The following is a 15471-nucleotide window of genomic DNA, read 5'->3' on the forward strand; positions in this document are numbered from 1 at the left end:
AGTGGTACTGGGAGAAGCTGATGATCCCATACACAAACCCCCACCCTGCTCACAGATGAAGTGGCTTATGTAAAAGGTCTATAAAATGATCCAAAGGCAGGCAGAGGGAGACTCTGCCAGATCTCTGCAGCCAAAAAGACGTTTCACCAGCCTGATCATGTTTGAACATTAATCCTTACTTAACAAGGATTATTGCTTGATAACATCACAGGCAAGCAGGAAAGTAAGGTCCCTACTCAGAAGTTTCTTATCTAAAGAAATTTTGTCTTTCAAGTATCATACTATACCCATGTTAAACAATGCAGCCAGAAGAAGCCCACGGATTCTGGTCCTCATGGACTGAAAAGGAATTAGGACACTGAATGCCTCTAATATTCTGAGTCTACGGAATCCAGAATCCCAAAATATCTGCAGGTCATAGACGACATGCAGGTAATGAAAAAAAACTTCAGTGATAATAGCCTTAGTGCAAATTCCAGCTGGAGCTGACCTAGGAGATTTCTCAGCAAGAGAAATGTCTCTTTATTCACCTGGCTGAACAACCAGGTACTAAAAGCCTATATGAGCTACAAATCTCTGCCCATTTACCACACAGGTATATTCCATACATCCCATATCAATATTTTGCCATTTGCTACTGATGGTTGTGGAAGACTTATGTTGCAAGTGACTTTACATGCCCTGACCTTTAAGTTCAAAGACATCTTCATATTCTCTCTCCCTTGAAATCAGCATTTCTTCCTATAATTAGCTGTCTTCTGGCTACTGGCAGTGTTTAAGCTATTAAAAATACTATATTCAAAGAACGATTAATAAAGCTTGTTGGGGCCCAAGAGTTGCCATGGAGATAGCTTTGTGTACATTTTAAAGTATGCATAAATATGTATTTGGACAGTTGTTAAAAACATGTATAATCTTTCCCAAACACCACAGCTTTTTCCAAACAGCATAGTTTGATGGCATAATGCACATTTAAAGATTTTTTAATAGTCTGTTTTATTTATAGTTATTTACTCAATAGAGTACATGAAGCTTTCAAAACCTTTGTGGGCTATGTGTGAAGTAAGTAGGCATTCACCCAGTTTTTTAAAAATGTGTCATTTACACAGTGGATTGATCTGTAGAGGACATTACAATCAGATGCTGCACTCAGAAAAAATAAAATATTACCTGGGGAGAGTTACCATGATACTTCTATACCCACAAGGGACAATTCTGCTTTCAGGATGCCAGTGTAAATCCAAAGCATGTCCATTAAACCAATGCTCTTATGCTGGTTTTTCCTTCTTGTTAAGTGGCAGCATAATTCAACTCTTTCTGAAACACATGGAAAGTTACAGAGGAGGCAGAGCCCACTGTTAGTAAGAATTTCCAATAATTCAGTTGAAAATACAGTATGAACAAACATTTAGTAAAGGCTCTCAGACTGTCCTGTTCCTCTTTATTTTAGCTGGCTTCTTTCATGTAAAACTTGAACTGAAATCTCCTTCCTCAAGTTTTACAATGTGCTCAATTCAAACATGGTAATACATGTTGGTAAAGAAAGAACCTGACGAGTAGCACACCACAAGTTCTTCAAGCATAAATTATTCTGAGACATGCTTCCCACTGAGTAGATCAGTCACAAAAATCTGGTTTCTATTTCAGTATTATCACTGCTCTGTTGGTAGTATCCTGGTCATCTCTTAACATCACACCTCAGTTTTTTCCCCCCGCAGAGTCCTTTACAATTTGTTTTGAGATACGATGGTGCGAAGACTTCTCTAACTAGAAATGGTTACAACTGGTTTTGGTGTTGTTACTGTTGTTAAGCAAAGTTTCTTTAAATGCTCAAGCTACTCTTACGTCTTGTGCAGAAACTACCACAATAGTATCCCAGATACTATTTCATCACCAACAAAACTGGAAAATATTCAGCGCACTTAAGAGATTTGCAGAGACTCAAACCTAAGAGTGTGAAGTGCATCAAACAATTTACCACAGGCCTATCTATATATCACAGATATCAAATTCAACTTTGAAGGCAAGAAGGGAAAAAGTGAGAGATATGAAATTCATATACTGTAATTAAATGGAAAACACATGCAAACTGTAGCAGAAAAATAATAGAAACATGAATCGTGTATATTGCATCTGTCTGTTATTATGGTAGGAGTGGCAATGATTAGTAGAAATAGAGTTGCAAAACGATTTCTTATATAATATCACTTCCTGTGCCCATAGGGTAACTGTAATAAAGACAACTCACCCTTAGGCAAGGGCAAAGGCAGAAAGCACAGTCCTTTCTGCTGGGAAAGAGAAGCACCCAGTTGTGCAGAAGCCTTGCCAGCCAAAGGAGGTGCCGACTTCTCATCCTTTGAAGGTACCAGCAACCAGTCTTGGAGCTGGCACACTTATTTGAGAGAAAGGTACCACTGCCAGGGACCTACAGCCTAGATTATCCTAGCCAACAAGGATCTGCTTCAGAATCATCCTGCACAAGAGAGGAATTACAAGAATGCTCTAAAAGGCTTAAAATGCTGACTTTTGTGGACAGTACTATGCAAATTCAATGGTGCATAAACGTGAACTTTTACATATACACTTAGACTGGGAACTTGCCATTACACACACATGAACAGTCCCACTGAGCACAGTGAGAATATTCCCATGCTCAGCATTATTCATGAGCGTTGTGCTGTGCCTTTCTGTGTATCAAATATAAAACACCTCCATTAACATACAGACATGGGTGTCTCTCGGGGTCCTAGAACATACATGACTTCAACAGGTAGCAGTCAGCCATTAATATGTAATGGTGATGGGCTGTGCTTTTGCTTTAAGAGTTTAACCCTGAGGTCTTCCAGAGGCAGAACTTAACACATTGCCTAAGACCACAAGATAAACCAGTGGCAAGCTTGAGCTAGCAATCTGGGTGGAGGATCTCCCCCCTCCACCCAAGCCTGACTCACTGTAGCTCCCTGTAGTTGAAATACGAAGGGGCAAGATCTCTGTTGGTGGTTGATGCAAGCAATCAGTTTGGCTGCCTTTTGGAAGTGCTGAAATAGGAGATCTTAATGGGGACACCTGAAGTTGGCAGCACTGAAGCTCCACATCAGGTCTTGTGTCCACCAGAAACTAGTGTGGGCTGTAGTAGATTTGACTGACGCTCTCTGTGCAGCTGCACTGACTCCCAAACAGTGCAAGGGAGAGGAAGTTAAACTGGCTTAAAACATCTCTATTTCCTCCTGCTTCCAAGAGCTGCATCACTCAGGTATGTCACTGCAATGCCCAGCTGTTGCACATGTGTCCAGTCCCTACATATATACTGCTATGAGCCCTGCTGCATAACTAACATAACACAACATTAACTAACATAAAGCCTCCTGGATTTTTTATGCACTGTGATGGGTTTGGAAAAGGTGAAGGGAAGAGGGTATTTTTCTGCAAACAGAATTTTTCATAAGAGGTGTAGTCACCTTCTGCTATTACAAATACAAGAGCAATAACAATATATACAGGCCTGAGCAATAATGGAGATTCTGGCAGATATTTTTTCCCTGTCATAAGCACACTGGGCCTAAGGCAAGGTTTTCCTCTATTTAATAAAGAAAATGGAAAGGTAGGGAGAAAAATAAAATTAAAAAAACCTGCCTTGCCTCTCAAATTACACAACCTGCTAAATATTTAGGGCATTCTTTCCCACAAACATTTCAAATAGATGATAAAGAAGTTTGTCTTCCTGACAGTTCACATCCTCTTGTGGGCCAGACTCATTCCTCTGGAAGCTCACTGAAGTCAATGATATAGCAGCAGGGATGACAGATGAAGCTCACGATCCACATTTTAGTGGTACCTATCTACCATTCATACAAATCACCTCAAGATTAAGATGCAAGTGAAGACGCTAAAGGTTCAGGTTGAGGAGACAACTAAGACAGCAGAAACAGTCTAAATTCTGTGGCAAATGTGTGTGTTTAATTCCACTCTCGGTCTCTTGGCTAGAAGGGAAGGGCTTGAACGATGTAACAGTAGCTAACATTGTTTTTCAATATCTGCTTAGCATGACATGTATTCTTGCTGTTTGGTGGTTTTTTACAGCCACCGCCCCCCCCCCAGTTGTAATGAATTGCCATCGTGTACTCTCATTGCATGGCTGGTTATCTTCATTGTAAAGAACAAAGTGACAAGTGCTTACAAGTGACTAGTAATGGGTCACCCTGCAAACAGCTCCTAGTTTCACAAATCATCAGTCCAAAATACTTAACTTCTTTCGAAACACCAAGAAAACTTCTCTGGCCTTTTAAACTGGAAATAGCAAATCTGCAATAACAGGCCTCAACCAATCTGAGTTTATTAGCAATTGAATTAGAATTCACCTCAAGTCCAAATGAAAATCAGTGAACAGTCGTTAGATCGAGGAAAAATGAAAGCAAAGAAGACAAGAAACCATAGCTGTAATCATCCATCCAAAATTAACTTATCAGCTATCAAGCAAGTAACTGCTATGTTAAAAGCTTTTACATGTTAGGCCACTTGTTCTTCATAATAATTAAAATACAATGCTTTAATAAAACAATTCCATTTATATTCTGATAGTCAAGCTGGCACTTAACTTGATTTGGGGCTGTTCTCAATTAAGAACTGTTTATGGTCTCCAAAATCCCTTCTTGGATGCTTCTGAGGTTCTGCACCAGCAAGAGGAGGGGAAAACTGGCAAATCATAATAGAAATGTGAGAACTGTGCTGGGGGAAAAAAAAAAGCAAAACCCCCCTGGAATCTGGATTCTGAACTCAACCAAAGCCAAACTGCACTGAAATGTAAAAGCTTGGCCAACTTCCTAAATTCTAGTATCATGATTTTTGTTTACAGTACTTATTTGCAGCACGTATTAATTTCAAATTGGGTAAAACACTATTTTTAAGACAAATTTTCAATTTGCAAGGTTTTCACCTGTCATTTCCCAGTCTTACCTACCACACTGAGTATTCCACATCCAACCCAGTGGGAGTTGGATCCCCAAGTCACACAGCTGCCCTTTGACAACCCTATCTCCTCTGACAGCATTTTCACAGACACATTAGCACAGTGAGGATGAGCACGTTCTGTGTCACGCTGGCCTCCCATCACCCAAGTTGTGTCTGCAGCTGGAGGCTGCCTCGATGTCTAAGAACGTTGCTGAAGCAGAGCAGCGGGCAGCACACACCCTCTTGTATCACTCTCCTCTGACAACAGGGAAAAGGTGAGGACATGACAAAGCAGCAGCAACTGTTCTTCCTTACTTCAAAAGACAATACCATGCCACTAATAATCCTTCACACTTAAGTAACAGCCAGCTTTATAAACAGTAATTAAAGATGCCTTCTGGGGTACATGCAAAGGAAACATTATTTTTGTTCTCCAAAAGGACCACATTTACTTTAGTGACTTTTCATTAAAGAAGCCAACCTTGAGCACGAAAGGCTTAATTTTGAGGGGGACAAGCAGCTACAGGTCATATTGTATAACCTTCTAACAGTGTCTGCTAACATCAGCTAAAAGTTAAAATCTGGTATTTTCAGCAGAAAGCCTTCATTTCAGAAACTTTCTTCATACTGCTAATCAGTAATTTTGAAAGAGGGGCAAGATTCATACAGCAAAGCATTGTGAAATCTGTTAATTATTTTTACATATACATATGAAGAAAACCCCTTGCTTAATCCCCTGACATCTCATTGAGTAAACCTGCCAGGGATGAACTAAACCAGCATTCTCAGATTCACTGTGCGGGCTGTTCATCTGCTTGTGCTTCTGCTTTTATTTTTAATCTTTGAACTGGCCGAGGTTTTTCTCACTCACCATTTACCTTCTCCAAAGATTAAACCTTCTCTGAGCACTAGTTGGAAGTGAAAACTGGTGACAGTTACAGCCCTACCCACTCAGAAAACCCTGTGCAACCTGGGTGAGCCCAGAGACGCCAAGTCACTGCTCTGTCTAATTACAAACCCGAGGCAGATTAACCTTTGATGACTAAATTAATCTTCTAAATAAAATGAATATGCATCAGCCTGCAAATTAGGATTAAATGCTTAGCAGAATCTTTATGTGATCAAGCAGGTTTTGTGGTGCAGATGTTAACCATTAACATGAAGCAATAAAATCGTTCTTTTTTCTTATAATAACACCTAACAATTCTAAAGCCACCTTTCATCTGAGAATCTCAAAGGGTTTCATAAACATAAGTAATTAACCCTCTCAGCATCCGAGACAAGAGCATAATAATATCCCCATCCAACAGCTGAAGAAACAGAGGCATAGCAACGTCCTAGATCACGTGCCTCGGACTGTGTGTAATGGGGATGTTATATGCTTTGAAGAAAAAGACCAGGTTTGCACTGCTCACGTACACTTCTGCTAGGTCTGGCAGGGTGACTGGTCTGCGAGGCTGAAGCACCACCACCACGCACGCATCTCCCTGTCCCAGCAATGCTCACGGTGGCTCTGTGCAGCCCTTAGGGTCGGGCATCGCCTCCGCCAGCCACCCAACCACGAGACACGTGGGTGCTGCTTCGCCTCACCTCGCGTTACCTCCCGCTGGAGCAGGAACGTTTGTCTGCACCAGGACATCGTTTTACTATAAAAAGCAATGGGACTTGTCTCATACTGACCAAATTAAAACAAACATTGCGCTTTCTACTCTACTACTTCTGAAATAAATCATTCCAGGGGTGGGGGTGAATCTTTTCTGGAGAAAAAAATGTTTCTTCTTGATTTTTCCCATGGGCATTGGGAACTACCAGTCCCTTAAAGTATCTGTTCCTCTCACATACCAGTTGCTACAATCTAGGCACAAAGAGACCCAGATGGTGGCAATCCCACTTCTTTTTGACTGCTGGTGGAGCAGCTGCCCCTGCAATGTGATTCCTATGTCTACATGAAGTAAAATGCTTGCATGGAAGGCTACCACTTCCATCCAGATCCTGACACTGACACAGGAAGCGATGGGGCCGTGGTTCTTGCAGGCTCTCCCAGAGGATCAAATAGTTTCAAGGAACCAAGGAAACCTTCTGCTGAGGTCCACTTTCCATGCTCCTTCTTCCCATGGGGTATTCATTTCCAAGTGGCTGATAATGAGGAATTTTAGACAAATGTATACATTATGACTTTTCACCCTTACTACCCCTGATTTTAATTTCATTAGTTTCAAATATTATGCATTTATTATTATCAAGCGGTAGAATTAAGTTTTAATCTGATCTGTTTGAATCAAAAATAATGTAAGAGTATTAGTGAGCTAGGGATAGGCAATGTGAGAATTCATATTCATGATAATCCAATTTGTTGACCTGTTTTGTCCAATCATACCAGCTTCTCCAAGTATGTAAGTTTTTCTTTTGATGTAAACTAATCTGACAGTGTAAAGTGTCCGTTACTGCACATGTAATTTTATTTGCTTGAAAAGGAACCAGATAAGTTTTTAAGGTCAGTTTAGTTATTTTAGAATATTGACATCACATACATAATTTTGGCATATAAGTGACTTCCACAGTACTGGAAGTTAGCCATTTAAAAGCATTTGTTGTTTTCATACAATGACTGCTCAAATCCATGGAAAAATTCCAAGGACTTACTTCAATAAGCTTTGGATTGGACACGTTATTACTATGAATGTAATTCTTGATACCTCTCATAACATCCCAGGCCATGTGAGAAACTTAAGAAAAGCAATTAACATTCCTCCATCGACTTTTGTATTTACATTTTAAATTTACCATTTAAGACTTTAATTCTCCATAAAACTGCTTAAATATACAGAACTTCAGTGTTATTTAAATGTTTTATGATCTCCTTGAAATGATCAGCTAATTAAAATCACTTACCTAATTTAGTACCTTAAATTTACCTCCCTTTATTTGGAAGGAATTGGATTTAATGTGCAGGTCTTGTTCCTTTTCTTTCTTAGAAAATCTTAATTTGGAAGGAAAATCATGATTATATGGTAGGGAGGAGGATGTCTTCTAGGCTGCAAACTTAAACTAGCAGTAATCATCAGCTACCATGTATGACACGACATATATAATTAAGAAATAAATTTATTATGGAAACTTGGAATTATCAATTAAAAAGCAGTCAGTGCAGTCCCACAAGGTCCGATATGATTACCTGTGTTATCCGGGCTGTCACTTCTAATGCTGGTTTGAATCTCAAAGACCTCTGAGGGGTGCTCCATGTGTCAAGTTAAATAAGTGAGACAGCCTTAGTGGAAAAATGCAGATACAAGCGGGTGCAAACACAACCCTTCTAGAGGAGAATAAAGATGTCAGCTTCAACTTGAATATTATTGGCAAACTGTTCTTCCTTCCTACTGGACTTCTGAATGGACTGACAGGACCGTTCAGTTGGTGGCTGTACCACAGTCTGCTTGACGGGTTAGGGGGGCTAGAACCTCGGGAGCATTAAAGAACACTCTAGCTCGTTACTTTTTTTTCTTACTTATTACCTTTGCAGACTTTGATTTTTCCTTCTTCAGAGATTCCTCAAGTTTAAGGCCAGAAGAGACAGTTAAATAATCTAGTCTGACCTTGTATGTATGCCAGGCCATTAAGCTACAGTCACTGACCCATCCTCTACGAATCCTTCTCCTTTTCTCTAAGCTACCCATCATAACACTGATCTACAAATGTGTCTCAATTATGAGGCAGTAAATCAGTGTGGAAAAAAACCCCACATAGCTCCTCCCACCAGCTTTTCTCTCCAAAATCTCAACTCCGTCAAAATGAGTTCAAATTGCTCACTCTGAAATGGAATTAAAAACTTGGCATCCTCTCATGAATCAGATTTTTCTTGTGCTGAGTGTCTCACATCTCTATTGCTCTGGACTCTAGCTTGGACTAGAAATAAAATGAATAGAAGATATCAACTCATCGTATTTTTGACCTGATTGGGGTAGATGGATCTTAGATACTTTATATTCATCTATGGAGGCTGAGTACACCTATTTATGAATTCAGATACAAACTGAATGAAGTTAAAACATACGTTGTTCATCCACAGGCTCAAAATCCTAATTTTTTCTAGCACTGTATAACTTCTTCAAACCAGTATACATCAAGAAACCTAACATAGTCTTCACAACTCCAGTACCTGCCTACACAGTAAGAATTCTGACATTTAGACATTAGAAACAGGAAAAAGAAAATAACAGTCCAAAACTCATGATAGTGTTATTTAGGATACAATTTGAAGACTGCCTCTTGACTCTGAAATAAAGACTACTGTAGGCACACGAACACTGACAGACAGTGATTGTCTCCTCTTTTAAAACTATGCTGACAGCATCAACCATTGTTCAATTTGGTCTCAGGGAGTGTCAGTAAAGAGTGAAATACTGCTCACCTTACTGCATCATGCAAAATATAGCATCTCTGTGTTTCCCTGGATTCACCCCGCGAGCGCTCCAAAACGTGCACAACAAAACCACATGAAACTCAGATGATTTCAGATCACGTTACAAAGTCAAAACACAGAACAGATTCACAGAAAGATTTGCTAAGGTTCACCAACCTCTTGAGTGAACCTGGGCCCAGTTCCAAGCAAATCTGGATTGATTAATGTTTTCTTTAAATCAACATCACCTGATGTTCTTTGCTACTGATGTGAATCTCAGCTTTTTTCTTTTCTCTTTGGAATTTCGGATCAGTTTAAGTACAGAGCTGAAAATAGCACATGGAATGCACATCCATCTACATACTAACTGAAGAGCATGTGTCACTGTTTCCTGCAACACAATGAAATATTGCAAAACCAGCATCCCACCAGCCTCATCAGTATTTTGGACTAATTATTAACTTTTTGGTGAGAGTGAGGGGTAGTGCTTTTTTCAAACTGTTCATTCATTTAAGAACCTGGCAGTAAAGGAGCTCTTTCTACATTTCAAACACAGGACCAAATCGAGATATACTCAGCTATACAAGGAATGGAACACCTCTCTAATGGACCCCCTGAAATCAATGGAACTACTTATGGAGTAATATACCATTACCCATTGTGAGTAAGAGCTACTGTAAATAAGCTTTGGAAACTATATTCCAGCTACAGTTGCACTTGGTGGTTTGTAATATTCCAGCACTTGCTAAATATAAATAAATGAAATAAAGTGGGAGATAGCGATACTCTGATTTCTGTTAGCACTGACTGTACATTTGTTCCAAGTGTCTGAGCAATCAGAACACTACATAAATACCTTGCCATGCCTGTGGGATCCCATGCTAAGTTATAATCCATCACTGAAGCAGGCAGCCGCTCTTGAAGACATGCTAAAACATTTCTGAGGTTCAATGTAATTCATTGCTACACTCTCTGGTTGCATGTTTATTTCCTCTAGCAGGAAGAAGTAGCTACACGCGGAGCAGTTGTGCGCTGGAAATTTCACTTAAGATTTGCATAATATTAAACAATTATTGACCAGAGGGTCAGTAATTTATCAGCTGATTTATCTTCTCCTTTCTATAAGAATTCTTTGTCAATAACCTTTACGTTCAGGAACTCTACCTTGACACATAGCTTATCTGTATTTATATCTTTATTTGAAAACTGCACAAGCTTTCAGGACTGAGTCAGGTAAAACCATTCAGACAAACAAGAATAATCTGTCCCACCATGTCCTCACTACACACACACACAAGAATATGCATTACGTGTGTATAAAAAACCCTGCTTATCACATAGTTGCTTTATTTATTTTCTTAATTTCTGACTCCCGGTTTCAGACGAACAAAAAACTGAGGAAAATGTTAAAGAACTGCCAAAGTTTCTGTTGGAATAGAAAAGGAACAGGAATATTGTAAAATAGATTGTTCCCTCAATTTCTTCTGGCCAATTTGTAGTCCCAGCAGATTTGCACAAACTTTGAACAAGCACAGAGGCCTGGCAGTGCGGACACGAGCTGAACTCCTCTCGCCTTGTGAAATTCAACCACTGTGACTTCATAGGCAGCTTTGGCAAAATACAGAGATCAGCCCAAAATAAAAAGAGATTTAAAACCGACTGGATTCTTAAGGAGAATTTTTGTCAGCAACTAAAAAAGTCCCCAACATTTCATCAGGGAACTTTCTAGCAGTTTAATTTTTCACTCATATGTTTGTACTGCACTGAAGTCCATCCCCCATGTCCTCAGTTCCTGCTTTTTCCTTTTACTACCAATTTAGACATCGGTGTCTACTAATGATCTAAAAAAAGGAATCTTTAATGTTCAGGCTGTAAATATGCCACTGAGTCCCAAGAGCCTAACATATGTCAGAGGCATGAAATGATGACCATGAAAGGGAACTCTACATCTGTGTTTGCTTAGCAGAAGAACTGCAGGGCTGACCTGTGGACTGATGTGGCTGTTTAATACGGTCTCTGCAAACCGTTCAATAACATCAGAACTGCTGTTTAATCCTCTTACCAGTACCATTGACATTATTTCATGTTCTACTAATTCCAAGCCATCTGCAGAAATACTTGCCTCTCTGGCAAGCCAATAGAGAGGGCCAAATTTTTTTAAAGCCTGCAACTATAATCTTCCATTTATAATTTCAGAATAGGATTCTTTTTTTTCATGGGAACATTTTTGCATAATCTTGTAGTCTGAGTCTCACCTCACTTTTACTTTTTCAAGTCAGGAGTAAAGGTAACGCAAGGTGAGGATCAGAGCCCAAAGCTCTATGAAATTGAATTTTCTGAAACAAATATCCAAGTATATTTTGAGATGGTAACTCCAAAGGTGTTCAGATACAAAAGCCTCAATTATTTGGCTTCTGGAAGAATAAAAAATGTACATAAAATAGAAAAAAAAAAAAAAAAGGTGGGATTTGAGAAGCTTCAGAGGTATCTATATTTCTACTTTGCAACTTCTTAACCAGTTTTTGCAGTGTTCTCCCCTTTCATTTGGATTTCCTATAGAGAGTTTGTGCAGTCGTATAAATGGACACAACCAGGTTTTTCACATGATTCCCAATTCAGTGTCCAAGATTACAAAACCCACTTAAAATTACTGAAAAAGGAAGAAGAAAATGTTTTGTTAATAAAAACAATCTCTCTTAATGATTTTCCTATGCATTTCCAGAGAGTTACAAAGAGTGCTAGACCTTGAAGGGGAAGAATTCAAGGGAGAACTTCCTGGCTTTGGAACAAACTAATGTTTTTGATGCTGTACAATCGTTCTTACCTCTCTTTGCAACCTCTGGGGAGTCACAATCCATCCAGGAGAATCAATTCTTGAATTTAACAGTAAGAGCCTTGTGCTACCATTCCTGTCATGTCACTGTCTTCTGTTGGAGAACACAAGTGTGTCTGAAACTAAAGCAGACACACAGTTTGAATGAACTACAAAAAATCAGAGTATTTCAAAATCTGGAAGACTGGTTAACACCAATGTCCTGCTCAAAGTATTACACACCACAGAAATTGGTTGAGGAAATAATGTTTCTATATACAATACACTCAGGCTCCCACTATCACTTAATCCCTCTTTCATCTATGCCAAATTCCAGCTGCAGTCCGTGTGTGCCTCCAACGAACCAGAGCTAATAGCAAAGTAACAGTCATATCTGTTGGCTCCTTCGCCAGCATTTCACAACAGATATCATATGATTAGGTGTTAAGTGGGACTATTTGCACTTTTGCTTATAGCACATATAATTATCTAATTCTGTATAATGCCAAAATGACTGTTTAAGTAGCAGCTGCACAAAACAGAGATACTCGTTGGACAGCACAGAAAATACAATCTTAAATAAAACCAGCACAGTAATACACACATACGCATACCCATATATGTACTTATTTATATACCTTCAGGACTATCCAACCTGGAATGTTTTTATAAAAAGATCATGTCAGTGGTTTTTAAACAGGACTCTCTCCTTGCGTATGAATGTTTTGCCAGTGGCAGGCCCAGAGTCCTTACAATACAAATCGTGGTTTGACAGATCCTTAAAACGTAGTGGATGAAACCCTTGGAGATCGTGATCTCATTCACCAGTTGCTGGAGCAGACTGGCACTAGATGGCTCTGTGAGTGTTTTGGGTGAGGTGGCGCAGCCCATATTTATGCACTGAGTTTGCCAGTGCTTTAAAGCTCTGTCTGCACAGAACGTTATGGGCAGCACAGTGGGAGAGATGGGTGTAAAGAAACTGTATAGAGCCACCCTCTGTAGAGTTCCTCCTGGGAAACTGAGTAACTGTTCCTGCCTTAAAAATATGGAGGAAGGTACACTTAACTTACTTTTCTGATTTTTCAGAGATGTGTCTTAATTTCATGGCACAGTAACAGAACTTCCATGACCTTTGATTAAAGTATCAAGGTTAGTTAGAAATGCTCTTATCCTTTAAAATACATCCTTCTAAGCATATGGGTGAGGTGTTGGCAGTGATAGGAGTCTGCCACAGAGGTGCTCTATAGAGGTCAAAAGGAGATCACCATTTGTTTAATTTAAATAAATCAATTTGTTAAACAAGGAGCTGCTGAGATTATACAGTTAGAGGGTGGACAGCAAAGAAAGATAATTCTTTTTCTTTACATAAATCATTTTCTTATTACTAGCGGATCAGGGTGGTGTTGTTTGGGTTCGAAAAAGGATGGCAAAAAAAGATAAGTATATCAATTTGCTGATCAGGGTTACATGGGATTTTGCTGCTGGGGCTGGAGAAGGGAAAGAAGATCATTATTTTTATTTAAATAAATCAATCTGTTGTGATCAGGGAACACATGGGGTTCTGCTGTTTGCAAGGGAAGCATAGGAAATTCTCCTTATGGATAGTTAGCTGTTGAACAACTGTTCAGGTGTTGCTCTATCAAATGGAGAAAGGACCAAAAAAAAGCTTCAAGACCACAAAGCTGGATTTCTATCTCTTTTGAACGACCCTGTCTGGCATCTTGTATTGGTCTCCAATTTGAGTTTAAACAATAGCTGTTACACTTTTAACACACTGAATCAGGATTACATATATGCATGTTTGTGTTTGTGTATGCAAACCGTGTATGTGGATAGATAGAGAGAGAGAGAGAGATAGCAGCTAGAAGGGCATGATCCTGCAAAAACCCTTGTACTTTGAGGCAATGCCTGCTGCAACTACTGGAAAAACTCTGATTGCCTTCCCAGGACGTAGGATCAGTCCCCCAGTGGGGAATATTCACTGAAATCAATGGCCATTCTGTGCACATACACTTTAAGGGCCTGATATTTGTTGCTTCTTTTCTGAGGCAATTAATGAAGCCTGTGTGTAATTTTAAAGGCCCTTCATGAACTAACTGAAAATCTACAGCACTGAACATCAGTGAACTCATATCCAAAACTAATAGCTTCAGTATCACTGCCAAAAATTGACTAAGCGCTCTTTGTGCCTGCAAATGGGGTTCTGTAGGCAGTATCCTTCTATCTGCCTTCAAGGGATAATCTCCTCTTACAAATAAAACAATTGTTTCATTTGCTCATTGCAATGGTTGAATGAGGCTGCAGAAATGAATCTCGCTGGGTTTGAATGTTCCCAAGTCAATCAAGTAAGGATTTGGGGAGTGGGGTTGCTTTCAATTAACATGTGCTGCTATTTGCAAAACTAGTTTAAAAAATGTATTTTCACAGGTTTGGATGTGAGTCATGCAAATTAATAAGCAAACCATTCCTCTCACTATACCCAATTAAAAGATGGCTTAAATATAGTTTAAAAGTAAAAAACCTGTATCTGTGGGATCAAGGTGTCCTATATAGTACCTTGGAGTAAAAAGAAGGAATAATCAAGTTAGCTTTTTAACAAATGAAACAACGTTTAAGTAATTGCAGAAAGTAGTGGGCCCCAACCACCCCTTGGATGCTTTCAGTCAATGGCATAGTCCAGGGGATGAATTTGCGTTTGTAACAAGAATGATAAATCTAACTAAACATCTTTATTTTTACAGTACGTTAAAGAAGCATTTTTATTTAGTGCAGTTATATATCTCCACATTATTTTGAAGTATGCTTCTTTATTGCTTTTATGTCTTCAGAATTGCCTGAGGAAAGCATCCTTTTCTCCCTGTGTTTCATTGTTGTTACCCTTGTAGAGTATAACATGCACAAACTTGATTATGATTAATTGAGGGCTCTGGCAAATTATGTTTTTATTCCTTTCCATCCAAGTCTTCCATCTGCTCATGGGAAAAAAAAAGGAAATTTTACATTTATAAGGACACTTAGGGCTTTCTGGGTAAATCATCAGAACAACTTGTTCAGCAGTAAGAGTGAAGAAAATCTGCCTTCACTCTTACATCATCAACACGTTAATGCATCACCATCCTACAAGTAAGGCTGAGAGATGGTGGTAACTGGTCAAACTGCATTTGATTCAAAATCTTGCTGCAGAGCTGGAACTTCAAACTGAATCAAACCAGTTTAGAATATTGCTCAATTAGATCCTACCACCAAAGAACCACTTAAAGCAGTTACGTACTAAGTCAGTAAATATAAACACCTGTGTCCTTCGGCATAATGC

This window comes from Athene noctua, chromosome 9 (assembly GCF_965140245.1).
Source record: "Athene noctua chromosome 9, bAthNoc1.hap1.1, whole genome shotgun sequence".
Taxonomy (NCBI): domain Eukaryota; kingdom Metazoa; phylum Chordata; class Aves; order Strigiformes; family Strigidae; genus Athene; species Athene noctua.